This window comes from Bos grunniens, chromosome 14 (genome assembly GCF_055505025.1).
Source record: "Bos grunniens cultivar Pamir isolate PY7600 chromosome 14, Bosgru_T2T1.0, whole genome shotgun sequence".
Classification (NCBI taxonomy): domain Eukaryota; kingdom Metazoa; phylum Chordata; class Mammalia; order Artiodactyla; family Bovidae; genus Bos; species Bos grunniens.
The window spans coordinates 48707359-48721545 of NC_141178.1; positions in this window are offsets into that span (position 1 = coordinate 48707359).

Below are 14187 nucleotides of genomic sequence, written 5' to 3' on the forward strand. Positions count from 1 at the left end.
GACATGACTTAATGACTAAACCACTAACCACTAATACACTCGGAAGTGCAATTGGTAATTCTATTGTTAAGTTTTTGAGGAACATCCATACTGTTTTCCACAGTGGCTGCAACAACTTACATTCCCACCGGCAGTGCGTAAGTGTTTCCTTTTCTCTACATTTTACCAGCACTTGTTATCTCTTGTCTTTTTTTCCCCCTTCATTTAAAAAATTGAGATATAATTATTATATTAATAAAATGTTACATTGGTTTCAGGTGTACAACAAAATTCAGTAGATGTTTATATTGTGAAATATTTACTACAATAACTACTTGTGACTCTTTGCGAGCCCATGGACTATACAGTCCATAGAATTCTCCAGGCCAGAATACTGAAGTGGATAGCCTTTCCCTTCTCCAGGGGATCTTCCCAACCCAGGGACTGAAGCCAGGTCTCCCCCATTGCAGGTGGATTCTTTACCAGCTGAGCCACAAGGGCAGCCCAAGAATACTGGAGTGGATAACCTATCCCCTCTCCAGCGGATCTTCCCAACCCAGGAATTGAACTGGAGTCTCATGTATTGCAGGCAGATTCTTTACCAACTGAGCTATCAGGGAAGCACACAATAACTATAGTTAAAATCAATCACCACATCTTTCGTCTTTTTGATTATAGCCATTCTAACAAGTGTGAGATGATGTGTCATTGTGGTTGGTTTTGATTTGTATTACCCTGATAATCAGTGATGTCGACTCTTTTTACATACCTTTTGGAAATTGTATGTCTTCTTTTGGAGACATGTTTGGTTAAGTCTTTTTTTCTTTTTTAGAGTCAAATTTATTTATATTTGCTATTGGGTTGTATAAGTTTCTTTCATATTTTGGATGTTAACCTCTTATCAGATATGTGGTTTACAAATACTTTCTCCCATTCTGTAAATTGCTTTTTCATTTTGTTGATTGTTTCTTCTTCTATGCAGAACATTTTTAGTGTGACATAAACCAATTTGTTTATTTTTGCTTTTGTTACTCACGCTTTTGATGTCATGGCCAAAAAATCATTTCCAATGTCAAGGAGCCTTTTTTCTTATGTTTTCTTCCAGGAATCTTAAAACTTCAGGCCTTACATTTAAGTCCTTAATCCATCTTGAGTTAATTTTTTTTTAAGATTTTTTTTTTTTGGATGTGGACCATTTTTTAAGTCTTTATTGAATTTGTTTCAATCATGTTTCTGTTTTATGTTTCAGCTTTTTGTCCTCCAGTCATGTGGGGATCTTAGCTCCCCAACCAGGAATTGAACTTACACCCCCTGCATTGGAAGGCGAAGTCTTAACTACTGGACTGCCAGGGAAGTCTGCTATTTTGAGTTAATTTTTGTGAGTGGTGTAAGACAGGGGTCCAGTTTCATTCTTTTCATGTGAATATTGAGTTTTTTCATCACCATTTATTGAAGAGACCATCTTTCCCCCAGGCTACCCAGGTGGCTCAGTGGGTAAAGAATCTGTCTGCAATGCAGAAGATGTTGGAGTTACAGGTTCGATCCCTGGGCTGGGAAGATCTCCAAGAGGCACACACGGCAACCCACTCCAGTATTCTTGCCTGGATAATCCCATGGATAAAAGAGCCTAGTGGGTTACAGTCCACCAAGTCACAGAGTTGGATATGACTGAAGTGACTGAGCATGCACACACATCTATTCCCCATTGAGTGTTCTTGGCTCCCTTGTCAGGTATTGGTTGGCCATATATGAAAACTTGAAACCTTCATTCAAAATCTTCTTAATTTAGTTCTATGGTTGCACAAACTAAGATAAGAGCAGAATAGTATGTGTCAGCTTTGCAATTCTTACTGTTTGTTCATATGTCTAAATGTCTATGATAAACTATTTCACACGTGAACCTAAGAGTTTGTGTAAAATCTTTTCACCATTTTTCTTTTCACTTGGGAGATTACTATAGTAGAACACAAAGCAGAATCATTATTCTGAAAAATAAGTGAAAACTGCTTACAGTGTTCTTAATTAAAATGAAGAGTGAATCCTGGGGGTGGGGGGGGGAGGTATTTCTGTCTTAATGAAGCTTCATTCACTTGTCTCATTAAAAAGCTTTGTTTAAAAAAACAGTCCCACTTGCTGGTGTGTTAAGCTAGGATTTTCCTTCTGTCTATGCTGTATAAACCACTGAGGGTGATTTTTATAATCTGAAGGTAATGTATTTTTTCCCTTGATGTTCTTGCCGGAGGCATTCTCTCCTCTGTTATGACCAGTATTATAACAGCGGTCTATTTTTGTCTCTCCAGATTGGAGTAAGAGTAGATGAAGAATGGAAAATAGGGCTCCTTTGTTTGGAGCTTCGCAGTTATCCTGAGTGTATAATTTCTGAAACTAGACAGAGCCAAAGGGCACTCTGAGTCCTCTAACAACAGCCGAGAGAGATCATTTTCCTCTGCTGCTCTGTCATTAGCGTTTTCTCTTCGCATGATTCAAAAACTGATCCTCACAGCTGCTTGGACAGTCCACCTGCCCCAGAAGAATGATTTTGAGACTGTTCATTACTTCACTGCTTCACAACCAGTTCTTGGTTTTCCATGCTAATGAATGCTAACTGAGAATCCCCCAGGGTCCATTTTAGCCAGTAGTTTCAGTTTTTCCCTCATCAGACCTCCTGTGAGCACTGCTCACAAGCATGGGTGTGATGAATGAGGTTGAGTTGAATCTCTTTTGTCTCCCCTGCCCTCCCTCTTAAGCGCCAGCCTCAAAGGATATTGTCCTGTGTTTTCATTGATTCCCTTGTCCCCTCCCGTTTAAAAATACGGTGAGTGCCTTTCTGAGGCTTCCTTCTCTCTGCTGTACGACTTGTTAATCAACTGATTTTCATTTTCTCCTTCTGGCTGCTCCAGCATCTCCTTTATCCTTGTGTCCTTGATCAACATCTAATGGTTGAAATTCCCCAGGGCGTCTTAATCTCCTTGCTTTTCCTTAGGAGTTTGGACAAAGGGATCCATGGCTATAGATTTGGGGACTGTCTCTGACAATCAAGCTGGTTGCCCGAGTTTGTCTCCTACTCCATGTACCTCCCTGATTTAGGCATAGCTCACTTGCATCTCATCCAGAACTGCCATGCTGTGTCCTGGTGCCATAGAGTGTGGTACCCTAGTCTAATTTTTCCTGGCTCTATTCCATGCACTCATGAAACCTTTTTCTTCTCAACTTGGTTTTTCCCATCACTGAATCTCATTTTTCAGGGCCTTATCCTAAAAATATACTTTATTTTTAGAGCAGTTTTAATTTTATATATTTATTTCTGGCTACATCATGCAGAACTTTCCTGACCAGGTATTGAACCTGTGCCTCCTGCAGTGGAAGCTTGGAGTCTTAACCACCAGACTACCAGGGAAGTCCTGAGGCCTTACTGTTTTGAGAGCCAAGACTGCCTCACCATGTTGGCAGGCAGTTTCTGTAGGCCAGCTCCAGGAGGCTGACCTTGGTCTCTACACCTTACATGTTCAATGCCTGGTCTCTTTTCTGTCTACCTGGTCCCTGCCGGACTTCTTTTTTCCATCTTGCTTCTCTCAGAACTTAATTTGCTAATTTAGCTTCAGCCAGCATCAGGCCTATATATAGATTTCACTTTAGCTTTCCTGGGTTCCTATTACTTACTTATCAACCAGCTTCATTTGGTTATTCACTGGGGGAGCCACCCTAGTTCTAGCAAGCACTGTTTCCCGTCACTGCTGTACTTGGTCTTCCCTGACTTGGAAAATTTCTAATGTTAATCTAAGAAATTAATTCAGATTTCTCTTCTCTCCCTGCTCCCAAGCTGCTTCTCTGCTCAGGTCTTCTAGGATTTCTGTTAAGATGGATTTATGTTACATTCACACCTTATATTAAGATGCCATTGGCAGAGCCATAAAAAAGAGTGAAATGATGCCATTTGCAGCAACATGATGGACCTGGAGATCATCATACTAAGTAAAGTAAGACAGAGAAGTGTTATATGATGTCGCTTTTACGAAGAATCTAAAAAAATGATACAAATGATTTACACAATAGAAATACACTTACAGACATAGGAAACAAACTTAACGGTTATCAAAAGGGATCCATCATTTAAGCAGTTCTACTTTATCGACAGCCTTTGTTTCGTGTTGGATTTATAGTTTATGCTAGTATCAGTTTTGTGTAAGTAAAGAGGTTCATGATGGAATTTTATATTACATGCTTTTAGCTGAATTCAAATTTGCATACTTGGTACCACCACCACCATCCTCACTCCCACCCCACAAAGTCCTTGCTGCTGCTGCTGCTGCTTCTGCTAAGTCAGTCGTGTCCGACTCTGTGCGACCCCATAGACGGCAGCCCACCAGACTCCCCATCCTTCAAAGTCCTTACTTTTTTTTTTTTAACAACATGGTCCAGAAATGTAAGCTAAATATTTCATTTGTAGTTTAAATAAAAATGAGGTTATTGTTCTAGTGTTAGGAAAAAACTGGCTTCCTAAAAGGTGATTTGGTAGATCCAAAAAAATGTATGCTGTCCTTTAGAATCAATTTAGAGGTGTAAGAAGTAATTTGACTATGTAAGATTATAATCTAATACAGTCTTTAGAATCTCACCTCACTCTACTCTGTTTTATTTATTCATTCAGTAAATATTATGCATCTCGTACATGTCAAGTTCTGAGTTAGGTCCTCTGAACATAAAGATGAATCAGCTTCTCAAGGAGTTTTATTCTAGAAAGATGAAATGGACTGAAAATGAATGAGACAATAAGGTATTTTTCAAAGTACCTGTAGTGCATGTTGGAGAAATAAGGAGGATGTGGTCAGCTCTTTGTGGTTGCTGGGAGAGTTATTGTTAGAAAAAGCTTCAGAGAGGAGGTGACTGCTGAGCTGCGTCTTAAAGAAAGTCAGTGGGGGACTTTCCTGGTGGTCCAGTGGTTAAGAATCTGCCTTCCAATGCAGGGGACATGAGTTGGATCCCAGGTGGGGGAACTAATCTCACAAGCTGCTGGGCAACTGAGCCTGCACGCTGCAACTAGAGACAAATTGCACACTGAGAGTAAGACCCAATGCCGCCAAATAAATCAAATATTTTTTTAAAAACAGTGATAATGGGTTAGTTAAGTAAATAGTGGGGTGAGGGGTAATGCTGGTAGGACAAAACTTACCCCAGAGTTTAAATATTTATTTATTTGACAGTGTCGGGTCTTAGTTGTGGCATGTGGATCTTAGTTCCCTGACCAGAGATGGAACCTTCATCTCCTGAATGGGAAGGCAGATTCTTAACCACTGGACCACCAGGGGAGTCCCTACTCCAGAGATGAAAGAACCACTGGTAGTCTAATCCCCGGAGAAGGAAATGGCAACCCACTCTGGTATTCTTGCCTGGAAAATCCCATGGACAAAGGAGCCTGGTGGGTTATAGTCGATGGGGCCACAAAGAGTCGGTCTGAGCAACTGAGCTCAGTAGTTGAATGTGGCTGTGGCACAGAAGGTACACCTGTGTGGAGTATTGAGTTGCTGCTGAAGCAGAAGGAGGAACGGTAACATGGTGGACACCTTTGTATTCTTCAGGGTCAGCAAGTGGGAGTCATGGCTGGGGGTGCAGACAATGGAGGAGAGAGTGTGACAAAGGGATTTTATTTTAGAAAAATGTATCTAGCAGGATGAAAGAAGACTGGGGGGAGAGGACAAGGAGAAAGGGAGGTTTAGGAGGTCATTGTAATGATAACAGGGAGAGGTTATGAGAACCAAGACTAAGGCAGCCATAGTCGGAAAGGGAAGTGTGTGACAGGTGTAGGTTTGAGGAATGCTGAATGGTACGGGCATAAGGATGTCTGGGTAAGGACAGAGGTTAAGGAAGAGTGAAAATCAACCATAACTCCCAGCTGACTGGATCTATCGTTGCTCTAGAACCAATGCTGTGTCTTTCCCACTGCCCAAATATGTTGAAACCTAACATCCAAGGTGATGGTGTTAGGAGGCCTTTGGAAGGTGATTAGATCATGAGGGTGGAACCCCCATGGATGAGACTAGTGCTCTTATCAAAGGGACCAAGACAGGTCGTTTGGCACTTTCACCACATGAGGACATAGTGAGAAGATGGTTGTCTATGAACCAGAAGGCAGGTTCTTACCAGACACTGAATTTACTGATCTTGATCTTGGACTATCCAGCTTCTAGAACTGCGAGAAGTTTCTTTGTTTCTTCCTTTTTTTTTTTTTTTTTTTGATGGTTATGTATTTTATTCTTCATTCATGTGGATAACAATATAAGGAAAGTTTTTTAGCACACAATATAAAGTCATACATGATTTTGTTTAATTTAATATAAATATTGTTGTTGTTTAGTTGTTAAGTTGTTTCCAACTCTTGCAACCCATGGACTCCATTGTAGCCTACCAGGCTTCTCTGTCCATGGGATTTCCCATGCAAGAATACTGGAGTGGGTTGCCATTTCCTCCACAGGGGTTTCTATTGCTTATAAGCCACCCAGTCTATGGTATTCTGATAGAGCAGCCCAGATGGACTAAGACAGTAATGATGTCTCTATAACCGTAGATTACTCTTCTCTTTGACTTTAAAAATTGCCTTCAGAGAGTATTTTATTAGAATGTAAGTAATTTGGGCTTTTGTTCATTCAGTCTGGCAAATATTCAGAGACCACCTATTTTAGGTGCTCAATACTTTAATAGATGCAAAGTTGAGATGCAAAGCTTACAATCTCATTGGATGAGAATTCCCTGGTGGTCCAGTTGTTAGGACTCCGTGCGTTCACTGCTGGGGCTCAGGTCTGATCCCTAGTGGAGGAATTAAGATCCCTAAAGCCACACGGCACAGTCTAATTAAAAAAAACAAAAAAATCTCGTATGGAAGCAAGGCATAAAAACATAAGATTCTAAGACTGTGAAATGAGACAGTATGACATTAAATTAATAAAATGCAATGTATATTAAAATATTGCTATGTATCAGAAACCATTTAAAAAATAATAGCTATTAAACAACCCAAATAACTGTGCTTACCCATTGTAGACTCTCATTAAATACTAAGTGATAATAATAGAATAACACTAAGGAAACGATAGGTTTATATTATTTTACCAAATGAAACAATTTTTTATGCCAGAAGGGATATTAAGATCACTCGGGTCCAATGATTTCCCAACCATGGAAATCCAGAGAAGAGGTGGATGTGATTTCTCACTTGAGCATTTAAATGCAAATTAAAGTCCTAGGATGCATTCCTGACTTTTGCTATCTAAATAATAGGGCCTAAAGAAGGTCTTAAAAAAATAAAAATGTAGGGCAAACTTTACATAAAGGGATGGAAACAGAAAGAACTATTTTGCTTAAAATAGAGCACCTATATTTAGGAGCTTTTAGTCTGGCATGACCTTGACATTTAAGTCAACACAGTAGTTTTAAGTCTGATTATAACCTCCATTCTTTACCTTGTGTCTCTAAACCATTCAATGGGCTTAATGCCTCTGCCACGGCAGAATGAAAACAGTAGGTTGCTACCTAAGGATTTCAAACCATTAATCTCTTGGACTCCCTGGCCAGCAACTCTTTGTGAGTAGGCACTACTGCTAATCCACAATAATATTATAGGACCATTCCTATGATTAAATTAGGACTGCACCAGAAGTCTGGTCTGGGGGCTGAAGAGTCTCTTGATCTAAGTTCAAGTCTGAGAAGTTCCCTGGAGTCCAGAGGTTAGGACTCTACACTTTCACTGCAGGTCCTGGGTTTAATCCCTGGTCAGGGAACTAAGATCCCACAAGCCCATGTGGATGGGCCCCACCCCCCCAAAATGTGCTGGAGTTGAGGTAACTTGACCAGGAAGATCTCCAAGGGCCTTGTGAAAGAAGTGAAAGAGTTACTCAGTTGTGTCCAGCTCTGCGACCCCATGGACTGTAGCCTACCAGGCTCCTCTGTCCATGGGATTCTCCAGGCAACAGTATTCTTGCCTGAGTGGATAGCCTTTCCTTTCTTCAGGGGATCTTCCCTACCAAGGGATCGAACACAGGTGTCCTGCATTGCAGGCAGATTCTTGACTGTCTGAGCCACCAGGGAAGCCCCCTAAGGGCCTTAAGAGCTTCAAAATGTTTATTCTATGAAATAATGTAGACCAGCCAAGGGACAAGTTTCCTGGGTCTTAAGCAACGTTAGAAACCACCTTTAAGAAAAATAATACAAGATTACGAACACAAAATTAGATGTGAAAGAGGACATTGACTTAGACTGCAAAAGAAATCCCAACAAAGTATAAATTTAAAAAAGCTAGCAATTACTACAGGCAGAAAAATAACATTTTTATTTTTAAAACGGAAATATAGTTCATTTACAATGTTGTATTATAATAGTAACATAATCCTTTGTATTAATCAACGGCTAGACAAACATCTTGTTTTTTAATATTTATTTATTTGGCTGCATCAGGTCTTGGTTGTGTCATGCGAGATCTTTGAGCATCGTGTGGGATCTTTTGTTGTGGTTGGGCATGTGAGATCTTAGTTCCCCTAGCAGGGACGGAACCCCCATCCCCCACATTGCAATCAGGTTCTTAACCACTGAACCACCAGTGAAGTCCCTAGACAAACATCTTTGATACTTTTTTCTTCTAAATTTTGGCCATGTCGGGCAGCTTGAAGGAATACCAGTCCCTGACCAGGGATTGAACTCAGGCCATGGCAGTGAGTGCACCTGAATCCTAACTACTAGACCACCAGGGAACTCTTTCTTCCAAGTTTCTTGACTGCATACTCTGATTGTTTTTTCATTTGACAGTAATTTTAGCATATTTTCTGAATATGAAGAAATGAAAAGAATAAAAAGAAAACTTAGTCTTTTGTGACTGGTTAACTTATTTTTATTATTGATAATTCAGAGAAGTTTGTTTCAGCTTTACAGTTCATTACTGATAATGTGATGCAAGTTTTAGGATTGCTGTCAAATCTGGGGAAATCCCCGTAAGGACCCATCACAAGTGAGCTGTAAGATTTGGCAGGGTTTCTGGCTTGGTACACGTGATGTTAATTTCAGATGTCAACTTGACTGGGTGATGGGGTGCTCAGACATTTGGCTAAACTTTATTCTGGGTGTGTCTGTGAAGCTGTTTCTGGGTACGAGTAACATTTGAATTGGTAGGCTGAGTAAAGCCAACTGGTGTCTCCAATGTAGGGGTGGGAAGATCCCCTGGAGAAAGGCATGGCAACCCACTCTAGTACTCTTGCCTGAAAAATTCCATGGACAGAGGAGCCTGGTGAATTAAAGTCCATGGAATCACAAAGAGCTGGACATGACCGAGCATACAACACACACATACACACACAGTGTGGGTGGCCTCATTCAGTTAATTGAAGATCTGAACAGAACGAAAAGGCGGGGTAAGAGGGGACTCTTTCTGTTTCACTGTTTGAGCTGGACATGGGTCTTTTCCTACCTTTGGATTGAACTGAAAAGTCAGCTTCTCTTGGGTCTTGAACTTGCTGGCTTTCAGACCAGAACTTATTCCACCTGTTTTCCTGGGTCTCTAGTTGCTAACTGTAGATCTTGAGACCTCTCAGCCTCCATATTTCCTTGCACTCAGATACTCAGTTGTATCTGACTCTTTGTAACCCCAGGGACTGTAGCCTGCCAGGCTCCTCTGTCTGTGGGATTTCATAGGCAAAAGTACTAGAGTAGGTTGCCATTCCCTTCTCTAGGGGATCTTCCTGACTCAGGGATCAAAACTGCATCTCCTGCAGTCGCAGGCAGATTCTTTATCACTGAGCCACATGTGAAGCCTGAACAAAATGATGCCCCAGCCTTATTTCCCCTTGCATGGATCCCATGAATGCCCATGGCAGTTTCAGAGCCATCAGACAGGAGAGGAAGTCGCACTGGAGAGAGACCAAGATCTTCATGGATTACAGTTAAAACACCTTCCCTTTGGGAACTTTATAAAAACATAGGAACATGAGAATCCCTGTATAGGGACCCTCCCAGGTTATGGTTAGGAGTCGTGCAAGTAAGAGACCTGAAGTTTAACTTTATGAGATTTACAACCTACCCGACTGAGGCCTGTTTTTTCTTTAGGGCTCTTGTGGCCAGGATATACTGAAAATCTACAATGGGTAGGAGCACTGGATGTAGAGTAACACTGCCAGGATGTGCTAAGTGAAATCAGAAAAATGCACAAGGTGAAACAGGCCTGAGTCATTGAGAGACCAATGAAATGACGCGGCCGGTCCCATGACGTGGTCAGCAGTTGTGGGCCCTTGTTCTCTTCCATCGGGGTCCTGGCTGACCTGACACCACTTGGGGGTAGCCATGCACCGTCATTTACAAATAAATTCATATTTGCAAAATGGTTCCTGAATTATTTAAAGTATTATGGTTTGAATAGGCCTCATTCCTCCCAACATAAAACTGATGGGCATTTATAAGGATGAATATATGCACACTAAGGGTTAAAGGGTTTCCCTGTGGCTCAGCAGTAAATAATCCACCTGCCAACGCAGGAGACGTGGGTTCAGTCCCTGGTTTGGGACCAGGAGGAGGAAATGGCAATCTACTCCAATATTCTTGCCTAGAGAATCCCGTGGACAGAGAAGACTGGCAGGCTACAGTCCATTGGGTTGCAGAATCGGACATGACTTAGTGACTAAACAACAACAAGGATAAAAAGTAAAACCCTTTACCTGTGCATCTGAACTTTAAGTAGGGTTTGGATCTTGTCCAGAACTTTGTACCGGCAGAGCAAAATTGCACAAGCTCTAAATACTGTCTAAGAATATGCAATGGAATGTATAAATTAAAACTTGATTTTAGGTCATTAGAATCTTAAAAAGAGGCCAATTCAACTAAAGGGGAAAATGATAATGTGATTTTTTTGAAGCCTGCTTGTTTTATGAGAGGCCTTCCATCAAAGTACTGAGTCATCACAGTCTTGTCTGCAACACCCATTAGCCAGAGGCTTCTTTTGAAAGGTTGATGGTTGTAAGGATTCTGGCAGGAAGTCAAATGGTGATGAGCTTTGCTCTCTGCCAGGTGTTTTGGCAGCCTTCCTTGGAGGAGGCTGGAGGGTAACACCAATGAAGAATGTCTATTACTAATAGGATTGATTCATCAGCAATACTTTAGAATGCTTCCATTCTGAGTGCTGTTCCCATTCAACGTAAGATTTTGTGCTTTGCTTAGTTGAGTCTGACTCTTTGCGACCCCATGGACTATAGCCCACCAGGCTCCTCTGTTCATGGGGATTCTCCTGGCAAGGATACTGGAGTGGGTTTCCATGCCCTGTCCAGGGAATCTTCCCAACCCAGGAATGGAACCCAGGTCTCCCACATTGCAGGCGGATTCTTTACCATCTGAGCCACCAGGGTAGTATTTTGGGAATGCTAAAACTCGTTCTCAATACTGCCACCCTTGCCCAAACCTTTTGTGGAATCTTTTGGTAGAAGTTTCAGATCTTATGGCACACACTTTTGAATAGCTTTATGGTTGAAACTATCAAAATTTGGGAATGGACTATCATGTTTGGAGATGAAAAAGGTTTTCAGAGCCAATAATACAAATGAAGTGTCTGATCAAATCTACTGTGTGTGTGTGTGTGTGTGTGTTTGGTCAAAGTGAAGTGTGACCATAGAAAACCAAAATACAGTTTTCTCCTACAATTGGCAAACTAGTTCTGAAGACAATTTTGTGGGAGATACAGTGTATTGGTTCACCTGTGTTGTATGCTTTCCTTTAGGAAAGGATTTGAGAAGCTATAATCTATCTGCATTCCCTGGACCCTCTTGCAGCTGGGGACCCAGAGGTGTTTGGTTTTGCTGAACTAGGACACTGGCAAGGGACATGGATGGGGGAATAATTCAGGGGGGCTAGTGGCCAGGCAGGAAAGTGAGGTGCCCCTGCCTCACTTAGGGGAGGAGGTATTTGGTTCTTCTGAGGGCAGTTCCGGTTGAGTTTCAAGGTTCTGTTCCTTAATATCAGAGATGCCAAATCACTTGAATTGGCAGCACTGGAGTTCTTCTGTGACAATCCTATAATTCTCCTAGATGTTTCTGGCTGTGTAATGCTCAAATCTGCTCTCCTGACCCTCCTGGAGATTCCATAAGGTGGCTAGTACTCTCTAATAAATTCCTTACTACTTAAGATAGCAAATGTGAATTTGACTGAGTCATCCAAATTCCAAGTGAGGCATGTAAGCATTGTTGGAATAATGGAGTCTCCCAAGCCAATAACCTGAAACCAGAAACTAGTTAAAAAGATAAACTTGGTATTGGTTTAATTTTTTTCTCACGTTTTTAAAGTTAGGTTTCGTATTTAGAGAACTATGTAGGCCATAGGAACAATTTAAACAAAGACTTCCTCTTACTTTTAAGAGGTTCATTTTTATTCTACATAAAGGAAACAAAATACTTGGAAATGAGGCTCCTGTAGACTCTGTCCTGGTCATGGACTGGGGCACTGGGATCTTCAAAGATGCGTCACTAGAAATGATGAGCTGCTCTCTGATAACTTGGCTTCATGTTGTTGTTCTGTCCCTAAGTCATGTCCAACCCTTTGTGACCCCATGGACTGCAGCATGAAGTGGCTTTATGCACGTCTATTATATTTTTTCCATGTAATTCATAAGCATCTCCAAAATTGTCTCTCTATAGTTTTTGTTCTTTAGTGCTTATATTGGATGAATATAAAGATGTCTTCAATAAATGCTGCCTGGCTGACCAATAGGGTTAGGTGTGGGGCCCTTTGGAAGGCCATAAAAGCAGTCTCTGAATTAGCAGCTATACATTTGCCATTTGCAGTAAAAAGAGACTCCACTTTTGGTTCTTGTGGACTAACTATCTATATCTGATTTGGAAGACTTTGGACATCATCTTGTCCAACTCTAGGTACAAATTGTTTCTATCACGCCCTCGTTGTGTGGTGTATTAATTTACCAGGACTGCTGTAACAGAGTGCTTCAGACCAAGTGACTTCAAGAACCGAAACTGATTGTCTCCCAGTTCTAGAGGCTAGAAGTCTGAATTAAGGTGTCGGCCAGGCTGGTTCTTCTGAAGGCTGTGAGGGAAGGCTCTGTTATCAGTTTTTCTCTTTGCTTCCTCCGGTGGTTGCTTGACTCCTGGCAGCATGATTCCATTCTTCACATGGCATATTCTCTTTGTGTGTCTGTCTCCAAATGTCACCTTTGTATAAGGACAGAAGTCATACTGGATTAGGGCCCACCTGAATGCTCTCATTTTAACTTGTTAGTCTTAGTTGCTTAGTCGCGTCTGACTCTTTTGCTACCCCATGGACTGTAGCCCGCCAGGCTCCTCTGTCCATGGGATTTCCCAGGCAAGAATACTGGAATGGGTAGCCATTCCTTTCTCCAGGGTATCTTCCCAACTGAGGGATTGAACCCAGGTCTCCTGCACTGCAGGTGGATTCTTTACCATCTGAGCCTCCAGGAAAGACGTTATTTCCAAGTAAGGTCACATTCCGGGTGCTAGGACTTCAACACCTGCATTTTCTTAAAGGGGACAGAATTTGTTGCTGTTGTCTGACTCTGTAACCCCATGGACTGCAGCACGCCAGGCTTCCCTGTCCTTCACTATCTCCCAGAGTTTGCTCAAACTCATGTCCATTGAGTTGGTGATGCCATCAACCATCTCATCCTCTGTCGTCCCCTTCTCCTCCTGCCTTCAGTCTTTCCCAGCATCAGGGTCTTTTCCAATGAGTCAGCTCTTTGCATCAGGTGGCCAAAGTATTGGAGTTTCAGCTTCAGCATCAGTCTTTCCAATGAATATTTAGGGTTGATTTTTTTGAGGATTGACTGGTTTGATCTCCTTGTTGTCCAAGGGACTCTCAAGAGTTTTGATTCCAGCTTGTGCTTTATCCAGCCTGGCATTTCACACTGAGGTACTCTGCATATTAGTTAGAGAAACAGAGTGACAGTATACAGAATTTAGTCCATAACATTAGTCAGGATTCTTTTGGTTGCAAGTGACAGAAACTAAATTCAAACCACTCTAGTAAACAGGGAAATGTATTGCCTCACATAGAAGGGAAGGACAGAAAACACTCAGCTCAGGAATAACTCACAGGAGGTACTCGGTTGTTACCATCAGAACTCTCTCTCCATCAGTCTTCACCATGCATGGCTTCATTCCCCACCACTGCAGGTTGGAATTTTCCATGTGCTGTGGAGCGTGGCCTCAGGTAGTACCAGAC